Consider the following 20,230-nt stretch of genomic DNA (forward strand, 5'->3'; position numbering starts at 1 on the left):
CACAATGGCCCCTTGGTTCCATGAGGCCACTGAGTGTCACAATGGTGTTCATTATTTCATGAGGCCTTGCAGTGTCACAGGGTTCTCCTTGGAACCACAGTATTGGGATGTAAATATTATGAGAGACAGGGGAAACTGAGCCACCTTGTTAAAGATGATTTATTGCTTTACGGCATCAGTCTCATCAAAGGTGTTAGATCCAACACCATAATATCAGAAGCCACCTAATTCTTAATTACAATGCCTTATATAATTTTTTACCCAAACAAATACTTCTACAAAGCTTGCTAGTGCTTTTTTTATACCAATCATTAATAGCTTTGTTTTTTATGGCTTTGCTGCTATTTGTCATTTTTAACCAACCATATAACATTTCACAGGCTTAGATTGATATATCTTAAGTTTTTAGCTAACTTTATAACAGGTTCTACTGCTAAACATTAATATCTTTCACTATCTTACTTACCATATTGCTTGGCTTATATAATACATATTTCTCTATATTTTTACTTAAACTACAAACTTATATTCTTCTTTCATGTCTGTTTCACTTTAATGCTCTACTTCTCTAAGCCGTCTCCAAGGTCTTAGGTCAAACCCTGTATCCATCTCTATCTCTGATCCTGTATGCACAAGGCCCTGAGAGTTCTCCGTGCCTGCATTTCCCACACCACAGTATCACAATGGACCCTTGGTTCCATGGGGACTCACAATAGCAGAAGGGTCTCCTTGGTTCCATAGGGCCCTGCAGAGCCCCTTGATTCAACGAGGCCTCAAACTGTCATCATGGACTCCAGGATTCCACGAGGCCCTGCAGTGTCACAATGGACCTTTGGTTCCATGGGGTCCCGCACTATTACATGAATCCTTAGTTCTATGGGGCCCTCTAGTGTCACAATGGAATCCTTGGTTCAATGGTGCCACACAGTGTGACAAATGCCCCTTGGCCTGAGGAGACCCATAGTGTCACAACGGTTCCTTGCTTCCATGAGGCCTTGCAGTGTCACAATGGACTCCTTGGTTCCATGGGGCTGCAAAGTGTCACAACAGACTTTGATTCCATGACACCCCACAGAGTCACAATGGCCCCCTGGTTCTGTTGAGCCCCACAGTGTCAGTAAGGTTTCCTTGGTTTCAGAAGGCCCTGAAATGCCACAATGTCCCTTTTGTTTCACAAAGACTCAAATTGTAAAAATGGCCTCCATGTTTCCATGAGGCCGTGCTGTGTCACAATGGACCCTCAGTTCCATGATGCCCCACAGTGTCACAATGGTCTCCTTGGTTTGCAGTGTGAGAATGCCTCCTTGGTCCCTTGGAGCTCACAGTGTCGCTCTTGTGCCCTTGGTTCCATGAGGCCCTGCAGTGCCACAATGGTCCTTTGGTTCCACGAGGCCTCAAAGTGTCATCATGGTCTCCTTGGTTCCATGGTGCCCTGTAGTGTAACAAAGCTCTCCTTGGTTCCACGGTGTCAGAATGGCTCCTTTGTGCCATGGAGCCCCACACTGTCACTGTGGTCCCCTTGATTCTATGAGGCCCTGCCATGCTACAGTGGCCCCAATGGTTACAATGGTCTCAGTGAGACTCTCTGCAACGGCCTGAACAGAGGTTGTAGTCAGGTGGGTGTCACTCTCCTCTCCCAGGACACCACTGAGAGAACAAGAGGACACAGTCTTAAGATAAGCCAGGGATAGTTTAGGTTTGACATCCAGAAAAAATTCTTCACTGAAAGAGTGATTGGGATCTGGAATCTTTTGCCCAGGGAGGTGGTGGAGCCACTGTCCCTGGCAGAATTTATAAAAAGATTGGATGTGGCACTCAGTGCCATGGTTTAGTTGATGAGGTGATAATAGGTCATAGGTGGACTTAAAGGTCTCAAAGGTCTTTTCCAACTTCATTAATTCTGTGATTTGGTGTCATAATAGTCTCCACTGTTCCACGAAGCCCAACAGTGTCACAATTGCCCCCTTGGTTCCATGAGGCCAGGCAGTATCAGAATGGCCCCTTTGTTTCATGAAGCACCACAGTGTCTGTACGGTCCTCTTGGTTCACAGGGTCCCACAGGGTAACAATGGGCCCTTGGTTCCATGAGCTTCCTCAGTGTCACAGTGATCTCCTTGAATCCTCAGTGTCACAATGGCCCCTTGGCTCCCTGTGGCCCTGTGGTGTCACAATGGCTCCTGTTTGAAGGAGGCACGGAAGTATCAAAATGGCCCCTTGTTTCCATGAAGTTCCACAGTGTCACAGTGGTGTCCCTGGTTCCATGAGGGTCTCCTGCATCACAATGGCCCCTTGGTTCCATGAGGTTCTAAGGTGTCACAGTTAAACCCTCAGTTCTGAGAGGCCACACTGCCAAGTCTTGAAGTATCAGAATAAGACTCCTTGACACCAATTTGTTGTGGAAGAGGACATCATTTATTTATGCCTTAGGTTTAACCCGGGAAAACACCTAACCTTATGTGGACACCTAATTCTACAAGTGTGTTCTATGTATTCAGTCACCACATGTGTATAACAATTTACACATTTCCATAAAACCCAACCCAAATTCCCGAGACCTGTCCTTGTTTTTTTTATCACCGCACCCTTAAGCCAGATGTCTTCTTCTCTTTCAATTGTCCCTCCTGGAAAGGAGACCTGGCATATCTTGTTCCTGTGATAAAACGTCACAGGCACAGTAAACCTTGAGTTAAAACATTTAGAATCAGGCCAAGGTTTGTGTGGCCAGGCAGAGGCAGGCAGGACGCAGAGCTGTCAGCAAAGGAAGGGGCCAGCGAGGTGGGGCAGCTGGGGGATGACGACAGCCTGCAGGGACAGAGGCGCAGGGCATGGACACCGTAGGACAGCCTGGGCTGCAGAGGGCACAGGGATGGGCAGCAGCTGAAAGGCCCTGCCAGAGCCAACTGCTGCAGCACTTGGGCCATGGCTGCTGGCCCTGGGCCTGAGGCCAGCAGGGGACAAGTGAGCCTTGCTGTGCTGGAGCCTCATTGCCTCCTTGTCTCTGCTCAGCAGCCTGGCAGGGGCTGCCCCATGGTCCTGCCCTTAGCATTGCACATCCTCAGAGCCCAGTGCCCCGGGAAGAGCCCTGAGCAATGAGGGAGGGACAGGATGTGCCTTGCCAGGGGCTGGGGCTCAGCCCTTGGCCCTTTGCATTCCTGAAACACATCCAGGTTTGCTCAGCATCAGAGACACCTTTCCTTGTTTGTCCCCACCTTTCATCACTGCCACCAGTGTTCTACTCTAACTTGAACCACGGGACACTTTCTCAGCTGTGTTCCTCTTTGGGACCCATTAAAACTTCAAGAAACTATGGAGTTTGATTGTGACTTTAAAATCTTGAGAAGTTGTTTGAACACTCTCTCAGGGACTGAGTCTGATGTAAACAGCACCAAAGCCCTGAGAGAGTCATTAAATTTCTTGTGCTGTGTCTGTGCTGCTGAGCTGGGCTGGGCTCCTGGCACAGAGACAGCTACTGGCAAGCAAGAAGAACTTCAAAAATACATTTCTGTTGAGGAGCAGCTCATCTCCCAGCCCAGCAGGGCTGAGGGCATTGCCTGCAGCACTGAGGGGACAGGAGCCAGGCACAGACAGGCTAAAGACTATCAGGACTGGGAAGACATTTAGCTGAGACCTCACTTGGGAAACATCCTCACAGCTCTGGACATTGTGAGTCTGTGGGTGCAGGGCAATGTTCCCTGTGCTCCTGGTGGGATCTCCTGAAGCCAGCACACCCCACAGCCTGGGGGATATGTCAGGAGGACTCTCCCAGGTTCTCAGAGGCAGAGGAAGAGGAGGATGTGCTGCAGAGCAGGGCTGCCCTGCTGAGGAGCAGCACCTTTCCCAGCCCAGCAGGGCTGAGGGCACTGCCTGTAGGAACAAAGAGGACAAGGGCAAGGCAGAGACAGGCTAAAGGCAATCAGTAGTGAGAAGACACTGAGCTGACTTATCACTTAGGGGAGCATCTTTACAGCTCTCTACATGGTGAGTATGTGGAGGTAATGATACCTTAGCTTTTAACTTTTATAATTTTCAAATTTTCTGCTGCTTAATGTCCAACTCTGAAGCTTCAATTACATGCCAGTAAGTTTACTTCACAGGGTAGTTCAAAAAAGCAGTCCCTTCTCAGCTAAAGAGTCATGGACAACAGATACCCAAAAATCATAAACAATTAATAGAGGGGGAGGAGGAGAAGGAAGAGGAGGATAAAGAGGAGAGGAAGAGGAGGATGTGCTGCAGAGCGGGGCTGCCCTGGGCACCATCAGAGGGACAGGGCAGGACGGCTCCTGCTGCCAGAGACGGCTGCAGGGGCTGAAGCTGGGGCTGCAGCCAGGGCTGCCCAGGGCTGTCCTGCACAGCAGCTCCTGCAGCCCTCAGGGCTCTTGGCCAGCCCAGGGCATGTGCCACCTGCCAGGGGCAGCTCTCAGCCTGCCTGGCAGCTCCCCATGGCCTGCAGGGAGAAGTTGGAGTGGAAGGAGCCACCCCCATCAGGGCAGATTCCTCCTGCTGTGCAGATGGTGCTGCATGGCCAGGGCTGCTCTCAGCTTTCTCCTCAAGGGAAGGGAAAGGGGCTGTCAGGTGTCTGTGTCACTGAGACTCCTGCACTGTCCCACTGGGCATCAGCAGATCTGCCTCACATCTCCCTCACAAAATGCCTCCTCACCCTCCTGTGCCTACAGACAGCAGCAGCAGCACCTTGGCTTGCAGCATCTCAGTTTGTCTGATCTGCCCTTAAGGCCCTGCTGGGAGGGAGATGCCCATGGGCAGTGCCCTGTGCTGGGAGGGGTGTGCAGGGCAGAGCTGAGCCCCCAGGGCTGGGCTGGGCTCTGGGAGCATGGCAGGGACAAGGCTTGGATAGAGAGAAACAGCTCCCAGTAGGAACAACTCCAGGCAGCTGAGAACCACACCAAACCTGGATATCCCATCCTGTCTAGCTGCACAGGGAAAGGGAGGTGGCTTTAGAGGAACTAACTATGAAACCAGATCTTTCAAAATGTCCTCTTTATTTTTTCAAGCACATTTTTAGTGCAATCATTCTGAAATACAGGCAGGTGTATATGAGCAAAGGGCAGCTGAGTGGGTCCAGCAGGTATGACTACACTAGGGCACAGGGAGCCGTGTGTTCCCTCTGGGCTCCCCAGTGTTCAGCATCAGAGCAATGCTTAAAGAGGATTTCTTCTCTTTTAAAGAAAGCAAAATCCCAAGCTCAAAGATTAAAAAAAAAGTGATTGAAATTTCCCCACTGAAAGAGAAGCAATTTTGAGTAAATCTCTAAGAAAATAACATTGAATTCACACAAGGAAACCTCTCCCAACTTGTCTATGTCTTCTTCCAACAGTCCACCATGCCCAGAGTGAAGAAATGTGCAACAGCAGCTCCATCAGCCACTTCCTCCTGCTGCCATTGGCAGACACGCGGCAGCTGCAGCTCCTGCACTTCTGCCTCTTCCTGGGCATCTCCATGGCTGCCCTCCTGGGCAACGGCCTCATCATCAGCGCCGTAGCCTGCGGCCACCACCTGCACACCCCCATGTTCTTCTTCCTGCTCAACCTGGCCCTCACTGACCTGGGCTGCATCTGCACCACTGTCTCCAAAGCCATGCACAATTCCCTCTGGGAAACCAGGAACATCTCCTACTCAGGATGTGCTGCACAGGTGTTCTTCTTTCTCTTCTTTATCTCAGCAGAATATTCCCTCCTGACCATCATGTGTTACGACCGCTACGTGTCCATCTGCAAACCCCTGCACTACGGGACCCTCCTGGGCAGCAGAGCTTGTGGCAGCAGCTGCCTGGGCCAGTGGCTTTCTCAATGCTCTGCTGCACACAGCCGATACATTTTCCCTGCCCCTGTGCCATGGCAATGCCCTGGGCCAGTTCTTCTGTGAAATCCCCCAGATCAGCAAGCTTTCCTGCTCGCACTCCTACCTCAGGAAATTTGGGACTTCTGCTTTTACTATTTCCTTAGCACTTGGCTGTTTTGTATTCATTATTTTCTCCTATGTGCAGATCTTCAGGGCTGTGCTGAGGATCCCCTCTGAGCAGGGACAGCAAAAAGCCTTTTCCACCTGCCTCCCTCACCTGGCTGTGGTCTCTCTGTTTATCAGCACTGGCACATTTGCCTACCTAAAGCCCCTCTCCATCTCCTCCCCATCCCTGGATCTGTCCCTGTCAGTTCTGTACTCACTGGTGCCTCCAGCCTTGAATCCCCTCATCTACAGCCTGAGGAACCAGGAGCTCAAAGGAGCCTCGAGAAAACTGATGACTCTATATTTTCAGAAGCATTAAATGCTCTCTTTTCTTCTGCAGAGCCTCTAGAATGTAACTCTTTACAATCTCTCTTTTTTTCCTTATCTGTCCATTTATTTTGGTAACTTTTTCTACTGTTGTGTTGTGTAAAAAATACTCTAAATTACTCCTTGCATTTCTACATTTATATCTACTTTTCTTTTGGAAGACAAAGACATGCAAGGTGTCTCTCACATGCATTTAAATAAAAGCAAGTGCATGCCCTCTCCTGTGTTTCCCAGATCATTCCTCAGCGCTTCTCTGTCTCTGCAGGGCAGTGCCTGTGGGCAGAGGCAGAGGTGAAGAGTCTCCCAGCACAGCAGCACAGCCAGGGACAATGGCCCTGGCTCTTCCCACATCTGCTCTTCCCAACTCCACCCTCTCCTTGCCAGCCCTTCTGTGGCTGTAAGACCACAGTGCTCTGGCAGCTTGGTCACTGTCCTGCTGCGTGTCCGTGCTGTGAGCACAGGCAGGGACAGGCCATGGGCACTGCTGGGACACAGCTGGGCTCCAGCACAGCAGCTCCATCAGCAAAGGGCATCTCCTGAGGGCAGGGCAGGAAGGCTTTGCTCTCCTCCAGAGCTGCTGTCAGCAATGTGCTCCAGGAATGCAAAGCAAAGCCCAGTGCCTGGGGCAGAGGGGCAGTGTGCAGGGGGGCACACAGCAGTGTCCTGGCACAGCCAGAGCTCCTGGCATGGACCTGAGGGAGCAGCAGAGCAGGGCCTGGGCTGTGTCTTTGTTGTGGCCACAGCCTGGGAAGGTGCCCCAGGCCAATTGTCCCACACCAGCCCCTCCAATCACCACACCCATCACTGGCCTCTGCCCCACCTGCAGGAGGTTGTTTGTCCCTGCATGGAGGGACACCAAGTGACCAGAGAGCAGTTTGAGTTTGCTCTGTACTGAGGAGATTTCAGCAGTGCATCGTGTGTGTGTGGGGAGATGAACCCGAGTGAGCACAACACCATCATCAGCACTCGGGGCTGGCACAGTTCTGGTGGCACAAACGGTGCCTTGAGGCCACTAAACTCTGGGAAACCACCTGAATTCATTATTGGGCTGTGGTTAGGATTCCATAGAGAGAAACATCCTGGGCAAGGAGACTCCAGGAAAAAATGTTCAGAACAGCCATGGACGGCAGAGAGAGACGATTGGGGTGGGGGTTTGTGGAGAGAAATCAGAGCTGCCTCCCTTCTGAACTACCCTGAGCACCTGGACAGGGCTGTGTTTTGTTTTGGTCACTGACCTGGGACTGAGGGATGTGGAAAAGGCCTTTGGTGTCAGGGATGTTGAGAAGGCTGGGCACTGTCACTGTGAGACCTCTCTCAAAGCCCTTGGAAAGGCCAGAGCCATCCCAGAGGGTCCTGGGCACTTGGGAAGGGCAGGCATGGAACCAGTCTGCAAACAGGGCAGGGAGGGGCACTGGGAGAGTCACAGACTGGTCAGGCTCAGCAGGGAAGGGCATGTGGCAAATCCTCCTGCAGCCATTCCAGGCACTGGCAGCACAAGGCAGGGATGGCAGAACCCCCATGGGAGGGAAAAGAAGGGGATGTTGTGTGCCCAGACTTTAGCCAGGCCTGGGACATGGTCTGCTGTGCTCTCCTCAGAGCCAGACTGGACAGAGCTGGGTTGACAGGGTGGAAGATGGGGTGGGTGGGAATTTGGCTGATCAATGAGGGTCGAATATCATCCAAGGCACAGAATCCCCTTGGCAGCCACTCCCTGGTGACATCCCTCAGTGACCAGCCCTTGACCACCACTGGGGAACATTTCTATTATCTCTATAATGGCATGAAATGCACTTTCAATTCCTTTGTGGATGCTCCCAAGTTGCAGGCAGTCTGTGATCAAACTTGTCCAGTTAATGATGACTGCAAAACATAATTGGGCAAGATGACTGAGTTGGGTAAATTTGCCTTGCCATCATGTGCAAACCAAGCAGCATGAAAAGGGAGAAAAAACTTATGCATCAGAAGAGATTAAATAGGGAAAAAAAACCAAACCTGACCAAAAATAAACAACAAAGCAAAGCGTACCCACAAAAAAACAAGCCTACAAACAAACTAACTAACTACAATAAGCTAATGCCACAAACAGAAGCAAACAAATGCAGAGGAAATCTCCTATCAGTGGAAAATGTTTAACTACCCATGGGCAGAAGTGTAGGTGGTGTTCTGAAATAAAGATGTCATAAAAAATAAAGAAATCCCCTATTCTCTTTGTGTCCCTACCACATCTCTCAGTTTATGTGACACAAAACAGAACATCCCCCTAGTCAGTCCAGCCCAGCTGTCCCATTGCTGTTCTCTCAGGAACAGTTGCCGACCCCAAGCCCATGGGTTGGAGGGGGTTGCTGGCATGTCTCATGTGGGGTGAGCACTGTGATAAGGACAGGAGAGGAGAACATTTAGTTTTATCAAGGACAGTAGAACAGAAGAGCACAGCCTTGGAGAAACAGATCAAAGATGTCACTCAGGCAAACAGAAGTCATTCAAAATGCAAGCAGGATGCCAGCTCAGCTCTGAAAGACTGCTGATAAAGCAGAAATTATGCAAAACCAAGAAATTGCCATCATTCAAAAACAGGGGTCAAGGAACAGCCACCTTTGCCAGATGTTGAAGACAGACCCCAATGAACCATATAAGGATTTGTGACAATGGGTACCACTAAGTCAAATAAAGTCAAAGGTAGTGGGGATAGCTAATGAGTGCGTAATCAGCGTGTGTGATAAATCACTGTTTACCTGATGCCCAGTACACACAAATGGATGAGGGATTACCAGAGTGACCACCATGCTGCGATTAAGAATACTCAAAACTGTGTTCAGAAGATTCTATCCAGCACATTTCAGTATCAGTGCTGTCCTTGACTCCATTATGTCCCTTGTACAGTTCCACAATAGTCCCTTAGTTCTATTGGGGTCCATATTGTCAAAATGGCTCCATGGTTCTGCACTGCCACAATGCTCTCCTTGGTTCCACGAAGCCTTGGTGTGTCACAACTTCCCCTTGGTTGATGAACTGCCATAGTGTCTCTTGGATCTGCAGCATGGCAATGGACAATTGGTTACAAGCAGCCTTGCTGGGTCACAATGAATATTTGGTTCCATGGGGCCCCAGTGTCCCAATGGCCCCTTGGTTCCATGAGGCCTCGCTGTGTAACAATGGCCCCTCAGTTTCATGAGGTTTTTTACTGTCAACAATGGTCTCCATGGTTCTGCAGTGTGAAATTGGCTGTTTGGTTCCACAAGGTTCCTCAGTGTCACAGTGGTGCCCTTGGTTCCATGAGGCTCTGCAGCATTACAATGTCCCAGAGTTTCCATGAGCTTTTGTCCCATCAATGATGTCCTTTGTTCCAGTGAGGCTCCTCAGTGTTCCATTGGATCTGTGATTCCATGAGGTTCCATAGTGTACCATGATTGCCTTGATTCCAAGAGGTTCTGCTGTGTCACACTGGACCCTTGGTTCCATGAGGTTCCGTGGTATGGCCATGGTCTCCCTGGATCTGCAGTATCACTATGGACCATTGGTTCCATGCAGCCCTGCTGTGTCACAGCAGCTCCTTGGTTCCATGAAGCCCCTCTGCATAACAATGGAATCTCGGTCCCGTGAGGTTCTGTCCTGTCACAATGCTTTCCTTGGTTCTGGACTGTAACAATGGACCCTTGGCTCCATGAGCTTCCAAAATGTCACCATGGTCTCCTAGGATCTGCACTGTGACAATGGACAATTGATTCCATGGGACGCTGCTGTGTCACAATTAACCCTTAGTGCCATGAGGTTCTGGAGTATCACAATGGTCTCCCTGGTTCAATGAGGCTTTGGAGTGTCACAATGGCTGCATGGTTCCATGAGCTTCCATAGTGACACAATGGTCTCCTTGTTCTGCAGTGCCATAATGGACCCTCGGTTCCATAGGGTTCCTAAATGTCACAGGTCTCCTTGGTTCCATGTGGCCCTGCTGTTTCGCCATGGTCCCTTGGTTCCATGAGTTTCTGTGCTGTCAGCAATGGTTCCCTTGTTCCAATGGTGCCACTATGTCACACTGGACCCTGGGTTCCATGAAGTTCTTGAGTGTCACAATGACCCCTTGGATCCATGGGGTCCCATAGTGTTACCATGGTCTCCTTGGATCTGCATTGTCACAATGGACCATTGGTTCCATGTGGCCTGGCTGTGTCACAATGGTCTCCTTGATTCCACAATTCCCCTCAGTGTCAAAATGGAGCCTTGTTTCTGTGAGGCTCTGAACTGTCACAATTGTCTCCTTGGTTCCATGAGCCCCTGCTGTGTCACAAGTGTGTCCTTGGTTCCATGAGGATACAAAAGCTTTGCATGAACATGGAGCAGCAACTACTTAACACACCTGGAACATCTGTCTGCATTCAAAAGAGGGGTTAAAGGTGAGAATGGCACCAGCAGCTTCCATCTGCAACAGTGTCCCGGGTTGGTGTTGTGTCTGCTCCTCTCCCGCCCCCACACTACTCTGTCTGCCGCTTGTGCTGCTTCTCCCCCGCCTGGGGGGCTGGTGCCCTGGGGCTGTGCTGCTGCTGCTTGCTGCCCCACTGCTTTCTGCCCCAACTTGTTGTTGCTCGGCTGCTGCTGCTGCTGCTTTCGCACCTCCCCCCACCCCCCCTCTCCCCTTCATCTCGAACATCTTTACCAGCTCCGGACGGGACCTGAACATCAGAGACTGCCTCCGGAGCCTGCCCAAGAAGCTTTTTCTCCCTTCCCAGCAGCGACTGTCTCTCACTTTGGTGAAATCGTTTTTTGTCATCTGAGATTGTACTTTCCTGGTGCTGGGAAGTGTTTTTCTTGTGTTTGTTAATAAATAGGTTTTTTCCACTTTTCCCCCCAAGTAAAATTCTTTCCGAGCCCAGTGGGGGGAGGAATTGTGAGGGGGGCTTATTCTCTGGGGGGCTCCTTTGGAGGTTTCCCCCCCAGTTTTGTCCTAAACTTAGACAAATAATTTGGTGGCATGTACGGGGAAACCAGAGAAAGTGGAAAAAACCTTACTCTAATAATATTTTGTTTTCAATTGGTTGTGTTGGTATTGGTATATTTTTTGAATCCATAATGGCTTTTGGAGTGGAAGCCTGCCTGTATGTTTGGTCTTTAGGGCTTTTTGAAGTGTTAATACGCCTGTGGTCTTTGGGCCTGTTCTCTTATCCAGAGATAGCCCTGGTGTTGTCCCTTATACGTAGTTTTTGCATTAAAGGGGTTTTAACCAAAATATTTATTGGGCTAGGCTTGGTTGTAATGATTTGCAGGAGGCTTATAAGAATGTTAGAATCTACTTCAGGGATGTATAATTCATGGTTTGTGTTCTGCACTCAATTTATTAGAGCAGAAGCAGGCAAAGAGGACTTCTCGCCTTTATTTTCCTTCTTCTTCTCTGAATCATTTACATCTCTGTTTGAAAATGTTCAGTTCTCCCTGAATGTTAAGGAAACCATCTTTCTGGTATTTAATTTGGTAAGTTTTTTCTATACTCTCTGCAACTTATATAAAATGAAGGCTGAGATTTCCAGAGGGGCTGGTGAGACTCCTGATTTAGGAGTAAAGCCGAACAGAAGGAATTTTGAGAGGAATGGGAAATGGGAGAACATGGGCCAAATTCTAAAAGAATTTTCTGACCCTATAGTCTGGGACTTCCCATCTGACCAGATTCAGGATCCAGTCGAGGTTGCAAAATACCTGAGAGAGAAGTGTCAGGATGACCCTAAGGAAAAAAAATCACTGCAGTGAGCTGGGCTCGGGCGTATGCTTATCGTACCCTGTTAGATAGTGTAGAACAACAAACAAAGGAAAGGGAACAGGGAGATAACATAGCTACTATGCCAGCTACTCAGGCTGTAGTTAACACCCCAGGCTCGAGGACAGGGACGAAATTAGAAAGTAAGCTTCAACCCATGGCTGTGGCTACTAGTACAAAGAGTGGGAAGTGCACGAAGAAGATGAATCGGCCAGTGGAGGATGATGATGAAGATGCAGGAGAAGGACCCCCAATGCCTCCTGACATAAAATCAAGAGTCCAAGCAACTGCTGTGAGATCAGAAACCAATAATGAGTCCCTTTCCCTAAAAGATCTTCGTGGTTTAAGAAAGGATTATACAAGACGGCCTGATGAATCCATAATTAGTTGGCTGGTCTGGCTTTGAGATGCGGCAGGCAAGGCTACCATCCTAGATGGCACTGAAGCGAGACATTTGGGATCCCAGTCTCATGATCCAGTCATTGATCAAGGAATGATGAGGGGGGGCTAACCCTCAAAGCCTCTGGGCACGTGTTCTGGATAACGTGGCACAAAGATATCTGTGTGACGATGACCTGTATATGCAGCAGATCCAGTGGAAAACCATAGAGCAAGGGATCCAACATTTGAGGGAGATTGCGGTGGCGGAGATTATTTTTTCTGATGATACAACAACTAGGAAACCATACCTGGTACCATGCACCCCGGTAATGTGGAGAAAGCTTGTGCAACTCCGGCCATCTGAATATGCCTCTGCCTTAGCAATAATGAAGTGGGAAGAGATATATGAAACGGTGCTCGACATGGCGAAGAAGCTCCAGGCATACGCGGATGCTGTGCATGGCCCAACCCATGCCAGAATCACCTCAGTGGAAACATGCTTACAAAATTTAGAGGACAAGATAGAGGAAAATCATAAGAGGCTCAGGGAGGAAATTAAGGAGGACCTCCTCCAAATTTCAGCTGTGCAAATTAGGCGTCCTGGCACCCAACGTAGACGTTCCCCAGATGGGGAGAGGAGGTACACTCCCCAGGCCGAGGTATGGTTTTTCTTGCAGGACTCTGGAGAGAACAGGAGGAGGTGGGATGGAAAGCCTACGGCTGCTCTGGCACAACGGGTGATGGATTTGAAGGAAGGCAAGATTGAAAGAGGAAGTTCCATCCGAAGGAGAGCCGCTCCTGTTGCCCGTACCCAAAGTGCCTGTCCTGGGTTGGTGTTTTGACTGACTCCTCACCCTGCCCCCCTTGGCCATGAAGCTGTCTGCTCCCGGGGGAGGGGCCGCCTGGGCTCGGCTCTGTGGACTGGCCTTGGTTTTTTCTCTTCTTGCGGTGGCTCGCTTGGCTCTGGCTGCTGCTGCTTGTGGCTTTTCGCTGCTGTGGTAGTAGTTCGTTGCCTGGTTTGTTAGTTAGCTGGGTTTTTTTTGATTTTTTGGCTTTATATTGCTTGAATTATTTCTTTTAGCTCGCTGTTGTTTAAGGCTTGCTGGCTGTTTTTTTCTTTCCTCTCTCTCTCTCTCTCCCTCTCCCTTCCCCCTCCTCACCTCCCGAGAATCAGCACCAGCTCGCTCCAGAGGAACCTTGCGGCCTGCCTCTGGACACCGGCCAGAGAAGCTTCTCGTCCTTCTAGTGAAGATCGAATCGTCCATGTCTCTCTTTTCTCTCGGTGAAATTTTTTTTGTCATCTGGATCTGTGCTGGGAAGTGTTTCCCTTGTATGTGTTAATAAATAGGTTTTTTCCACTTTTCCCCCTGAGTAAAATATTTTTTCTTAAATCCAGTGGGATAAAAAATTGGGGGTTTATTCCCTGGGGAGCTCTTCTGGGGGTTTTTTCCCCTAAGTTTGTCCAAACTAAGACATTTCTTATTTGGTGGCCCTTACGGGGAGGAGAAAGTGGAAAAAACTTTAATAACATCTTGTTTTTAATTTGCCTGTATTGATATCAGTATGTTTTTTGAAGCCATGATGTCTTTTGGATTGGAAGCCTGCCTGTATGTTTGCTCTTTAGAGTTTTTTGAAATCTTAATACCCCTGTAGTCTTTGGGCCTGTTCTCTTACTCAGAGATAGCCCCAGTGTTGTCTCTGGCACGTAGTTTTTTCATGAAAGGGGTATTAACCAAAATACTCATTGGGCTAGGCTTGGTTGTTATGATCTGCCAGAAGTTTATGAAGGTGTTAGAATCCACTTCAGGGATGTACAAGTCGTGGTTTGTGTTGTGCACTCAATTCATTAGAGGAGAAGCAAGGAAAGAGAATTTCTTGCCTTTATTTTCCTTCTTCTCCCCTGAATTATTTACATCTCTGTTAGAAAATTTTCAGCTCTCCCTGAGTGTAAAGGAAACCATCTTTCTGGTATTTAATTTAGTAAGTTTTTTCTATACTGTCTGCAGTTTATACAGAATGAAAGCTGAGATTTCTAGGGATGCAGGTGTTACAACCCCTAATTTGGTAGCAAAGCAGAGTAGGAAAAATTCTGAGTGGTGTGGCAAATGGGAGGAACTGGGCCAAATTCTAAAAGAGTTTTCTGAACCTATAATCTGGGATTTTTCATCTGAACAAATTCAAGACCCAGTCAAGATTGCAAAGTACTGAAAAGAAAAGTGTCAGGACAATTCTAAGGAAAAGAAAATCACTGCAGTGAGCTGGGCTCTGGCGTACGCTTCTTGAACCCTGTTAGATAGTGTAGGACAACAAACAAAGGAGAGGGAACAGGGAGATAACGTAGCTACTATTCCAGTTACTCAGACTGCAGTTAACACCTCAGGCTCCAGGACAGGGGCAAAATTAGACAGCAAGCTTCAACCTATGGCTGTGGCTACTAGTACAAGGAGTGGAAATTGCACAAAGAAGACCGATCGGCCGGGGGAGGATGATGATGAGGAGGATGCAGGAGAAGGACCTTCAACTCCCCCTGATGTAAAATCCGAAGCTAAAGTGACTGATGGGAGATCAGAAACTAATAATGAGTCCCTTTCCCTGAAAGATCTTCGTGGTCTAAGCAAAGACTATACAAGGCGACCTGATGAATCCATAATTAGTTGGCTAGTCCAGCTTTGGGATGCAGCAGGTGAGGCAACCATCCTGGATGGCACGGAAGCGAGACATTTGCGATCCCTGTCTTAAGATCCAGTCATCGATCAAGGTATGATGAGGGGAGCTAATCCTCAGAGCTTCTAGTCACGTGTATTGGACAGTGTGGCACAAAGATATCTCTGTGCTGATGACCTGTACATGCAGCAGACCAGATGGAAAACCATCGAGCAGGAAATCCAACGTTTGAAAGAAATGGCAGTGACAGAAATTATTTTCTCAAATGACGTAACAACTAAAAATCCAGATCTGGTACCATGCACACCGATTATGTGGAGGAAGCTTGTGAGGCTTGGACCATCTGAATATGCCTCAGCTCTTGCAATCATGAAACGAGAAGACATATACGAGACAGTGCTCGATATGGCAAAGAAGCTTCGGGCGTACGCTGATGCTGTGCATGGCCCAACGCATGCCAGGATTGCAGCCGTAGAAACACGTTTACAGAACTTGGAGGACAAGTTGGAGGAAAACCATACAAAGCTGAGAGAGGAAATCAAGGAGGATCTCCTCCAAATCTCAGCTGTGCAAATCAGACGTCCTGGCAGTCAACGCAGACGCTCCTCTGCTGAGGAGAAAAGGTACACCCCACGTGCGGAGTTGTGGTTTTTCTTGCGTGACTGCGGAGAAAACATGAAGAGGTAGGATGGAAAGCCCACAGCTGCTCTGGCACGACAAGTGCGTGATTTGAAGGAAGACAAGGCTCAGCAAGAAGGTTCCATCAGAAAGAGAGCAGCTCCAGTCGCCCGGAATCACAGTGCCACATATGAGGATGATGATGACGACATGTCCGATTCACTTGAAGGATCTTCTAAGACCTATGCCCCCGTCAAAAAGGATAAACAGGCTTAGAGAGGCCCTGCCTCTAGCCAGGGTGAGGCAAGAGAAAACCGAGTGCTTTGGACCGTGTGGATTCGGTGGCCTGGCACATCGAAACCACAGAAGTATAAAGCTTTAGTGGACACTGAATCACTGTGTACTATATTTCCATCAGGATGTGTCGGAGAAGAGACCGTTTCTATTGCTGGTGTAACAGGTAGATCACAGGACTTTACCATAGTAGAAGCGGAAATGAGTCTAACCGGAGAAAAATGGAAGAGATACCCGATTGTGACTGGCCCAGAGGCCCCGTGTATTTTGGGAATAAATTTCCTTCGAAGCGAGTATTTTAAGGACCCAAAAGGCTTCAAGTGGGCATTTAGGATAGCGACTGTGATGGCGGAGAGAATCCAGCAATTGAACACCCTGCCTGGACTATGTAAGAATCCAATTGCTGTGGGACTCCTGAGGGTAGAGGAGCAGAGGGTACCGATTGCCACTTCAATAGTACATCGCCGGCAATATAAGACAACTCGGGATGCTGTGATCCCAATCCATAAGATAATCCGGAAGCTGGAGCGCCAAGGGGTGGTGAGCAAAACCCACTCACCCTTCAACAGTCCCATCTGGCCTGTGCGCAAGTCTGACGGAGAATGGAGATTGACAGTGGAGTACCGCGCATTAAATGAAGTCACCCCACCGTTGAGCGCTGCCGTGCCGGACATGCTGGAGCTCCAGTACGAGCTGGAGTCCAAGGCAGCAAGGTGGTATGCCACCATTGACATTGCCAATGCGTTTTTCTCCATTCCTTTGGCAGCAGAATGCAGGCCGCAGTTTGCTTTCACCTAGAGGGGCGTGCAGTACACCTGGAACCAACTGCCCCAAAGGTGGAAGCACAGTCCCACCATCTGCCATGGGCTAATCCAGGCTGCACTGGAAAAGGGTGAGGCTCCAGAACATTTGCAGTACATCGATGACATCATTGTGTAGGAAAACACAGCAAAAGAAGTGTTTGAGAAAGGAAAGGAAATTATCCGAATTCTTCTGGAAGCCGGTTTTGCCATCAAAAAGAATAATGTTAAGGGACCTGCTAGTAAAATCCAGTTCCTAGGAGTGAAGTGGCAAGATGGAAGACGTCAAATTCCTACTGATGTTATTAATAAAATCACAGCTATGTCTCCACCTACTAACAAAAAGGAGACACAAGCTTTCTTAGGTGCTATAAGCTTTTGGAAAATGCACATCCCCGAGTACAGTCAAATTGTGAGCCCTCTTTACCAGGTTACTCGGAAGAAAAATGATTTTCATTGGGGCCCAAAACAACAACAAGCCTTCATCCAGATTAAACAAGAAATCGCCCATGCAGTAGCTCTTGGTCCCGTCAGGACGGGGCCAGATGTGAAGAATGTGCTCTATTCTGCAGCTGGAAACCACGGTCTGTCTTGAAGTCTGTGGCAGAAGGTGTCAGGTGAGACCCGAGGCCGACCCCTGGAATTCTGGAGCAGAAGTTACAAAGGGTCTGAAGGTAATTATACCCCGACAGAAAAGGAAATCCTGGCTGCTTATGAGGGAGTCCAAGATGCTTCAGAGGTAATTGGCACAAAAGCACAACTCTTTCTGGCACCCCGGTTGCCAGTGCTGGGATGGCTGTTCAGCGGAAAGGTTCCCTCCACCCACCATGCCACCAGTGCCACATGGAGCAAGTGGATAGCCCTCATTATGCAGCGCGCCCGGATCGGGAAATTAAATCGCCCAGGGATCTTAAAAATAATTACCAACTAGCCAGAGGGAGAAAGTTTTGGTGTGACAGACGAAGAACAAGAACCAGTGACCCGGGCTGAAGAAGCACCACCTTACAACCAGCTACCGGCAGAGGAAATCCGTTATGCCCTGTTCACCGACGGTTCCTGTCGCATTGTAGGGACAAATCGAAAATAAAAAGCAGCTGTATGGAGCCCTACACGACGGGTTGCAGAAGCTACTGAAGGAAAAGGAGGGTCTAGTCAATTCGCTGAACTCAAAGCTGTCCAACTGGCTTTGGATATTGCCGAAAGAGAAAGGTGGCCAAAGCTTTATCTTTACACTGATTCCTGAATGGTAGCCAACGCTTTGTGGGAATGGCTGCAGAAATAGAAAGAAATGAACTGGCAGCGCAAAGGAAGACCAATCTGGGCTGCAAAAGAGTGGAAAAACATAGCTACTCGGTTAGACAAGCTACCCGTGAAGGTTCGCCATGTGGACGCCCATGTCCCCAAAAGTAAAGCTAACAAAAAACAGCGAAATAACCATCAAGTACATCAAGCAGCAAAAATAGGGGGGTTGGAAATAGATTTAGATTGGAAACATAAGGAAGAGTTGTTCCTGGCTCGATGGGCCCATGATGCCTCAGGCCATCAGGGCAGGGATGCCACCTATAAGTGGGCACGAAACCGAGGGGTAGATCTTACCATGGACAGCATTACTCAAGTTATTCATGACTGTGACACTTGCGCTGCCATCAAGCAGGCCAAGCGGGTAAAGCCCCTCTGGTATGGAGGACGGTGGTCCAAGTACGGGTATGGGGAGGTTTGGCAAATTGATTACATCGCACTGCCTCAGACCCGCCAGGGTAAACGTTATGTGCTGACCATGGTGAAAGCCACCACCAGATGGTTGGAGACTTACCCTGTATCTCACGCCACTGCCCGCAACACCATCCTGGGCCTGAAAAAACAGGTCCTTTGGAGGCATGGTACTCCTAAGAGGATCGAGTCAGACAATGGGACTCATTTTAAGAATAACCTTGTCAACACCTGGGCTAGGGAACACGGTATTAAGTGGGTGTACCACATCCCTTACCATGCACCAGCTGCAGGTAAAGTGGAGAGGTACAATGGATTGTTAAAGACCACCTTAAAGGCATTGGGTGGGGAATCCTTTAAAAATTGGGAGCAGCATTTGGCAAAGGCCACTTGGTTAGTCAACACTCGAAGTTCAACCAACCGAGCAGGTCCTGCCCAATCTAAGTGCCTTAATACAGTAGATAAAGACAAAGTCCCAGCGGCCCATGTCAAAGAATTGCTAGAGAAGACAGTATAAATTAATCCTGCCTCGAGTACAGGCAAACCCATTCGGGGAATTGCCTTTGCTCAAAGACCTAGATGTACTTAGTGGATAATGCAAAAAGATGGAACAACCCGCTGTGTACCTCAGGGAGATCTAACTGTGGGATGAAACAGAAAGACATATGTAAATGTTGAAGGTTTAAGCAAGTCAGAGGAAGTGTTTATATTGTGTTTAATAAGTGTATATCCCAATCGTGTGTCAATAATCACGATATGGGATAAGGGGTGGAATGTCCTGGGTTGGTGTTTTGACTGACTCCTCACCCTGCCCCCCTTGGCCATGAAGCTGTCTGCTCCCGGGGGAGGGGCCGCCTGGGCTCGGCTCTGTGGACTGGCCTTGGTTTTTTCTCTTCTTGCGGTGGCTCGCTTGGCTCTGGCTGCTGCTGCTTGTGGCTTTTCGCTGCTGTGGTAGTAGTTCGTTGCCTGGTTTGTTAGTTAGCTGTTTTTTCTTGATTTTTTGGCTTTATATTGCTTGAATTATTTGTTTTAGCTCGCTGTTGTTTAAGGCTTGCTGGCTGTTTTTTTCTTTCCTTTCTCTCTCTCTCCCTCTCCCTTCCCCCCCCTCACCTCCCGAGAATCAGCACCAGCTCGCTCCAGAGGAACCTTGCGGCCTGCCTCTGGACACCGGCCTGCCTCTGGACACCGGCCAGAGAAGCTTCTCGTCCTTCTAGTGAAGATCGAATCGTCCACGTCTCTCTTTCTCTCTCGGTGAAATTTTTTTTGTCATCTGGATCTGTGCTGGGAAGTGTTTCCCTTGTATGTGTTAATAAATAGGTTTTTTCCACTTTTCCCCCTGAGTAAAATATTTTTTCTTAAATCCAGTGGGATAAAAAATTGGGGGTTTATTCCCTGGGGAGCTCTTCTGGGGGTTTTTTTCCCCTAAGTTTGTCCAAACTAAAACAGTGCCAAATATGATAGTGATAATGACATGTCTGACCCTCTCAAAGCAACTTCTAAGATGTATGCCCCAGGAAAGAAAGATAAACAGGCTTAGAGGGGCCCTGCCTCTAGTCAGGGTGAGGCGAGGGAGAACCGTGTATTTTGGACTGTGTGGATTCAGTGGCCTGGCACATCAAAACCACAGAAGTATAGAGCTTTAGTTGACACAGGTGCCCAATGTACAATAATTCCATCAAGATTCGTGGGGGCAGAATCTGTTTCTATTGCTGGTGTGACAGGTGACTCGCAG

General features: G+C 48.8%; 1 pseudogene; it reads left to right on the forward strand.

Annotated features, from left to right (window-relative positions):
- Nucleotides 1–5,442: 5,442 nt before the first annotated feature.
- LOC130266089 (olfactory receptor 14J1-like) lies at nucleotides 5,443–6,507 on the forward strand (annotated as a pseudogene).
- Nucleotides 6,508–20,230: the final 13,723 nt, after the last annotated feature.

This window comes from Oenanthe melanoleuca, unplaced genomic scaffold (genome assembly GCF_029582105.1).
Source record: "Oenanthe melanoleuca isolate GR-GAL-2019-014 unplaced genomic scaffold, OMel1.0 S001, whole genome shotgun sequence".
NCBI lineage: Eukaryota > Metazoa > Chordata > Aves > Passeriformes > Muscicapidae > Oenanthe > Oenanthe melanoleuca.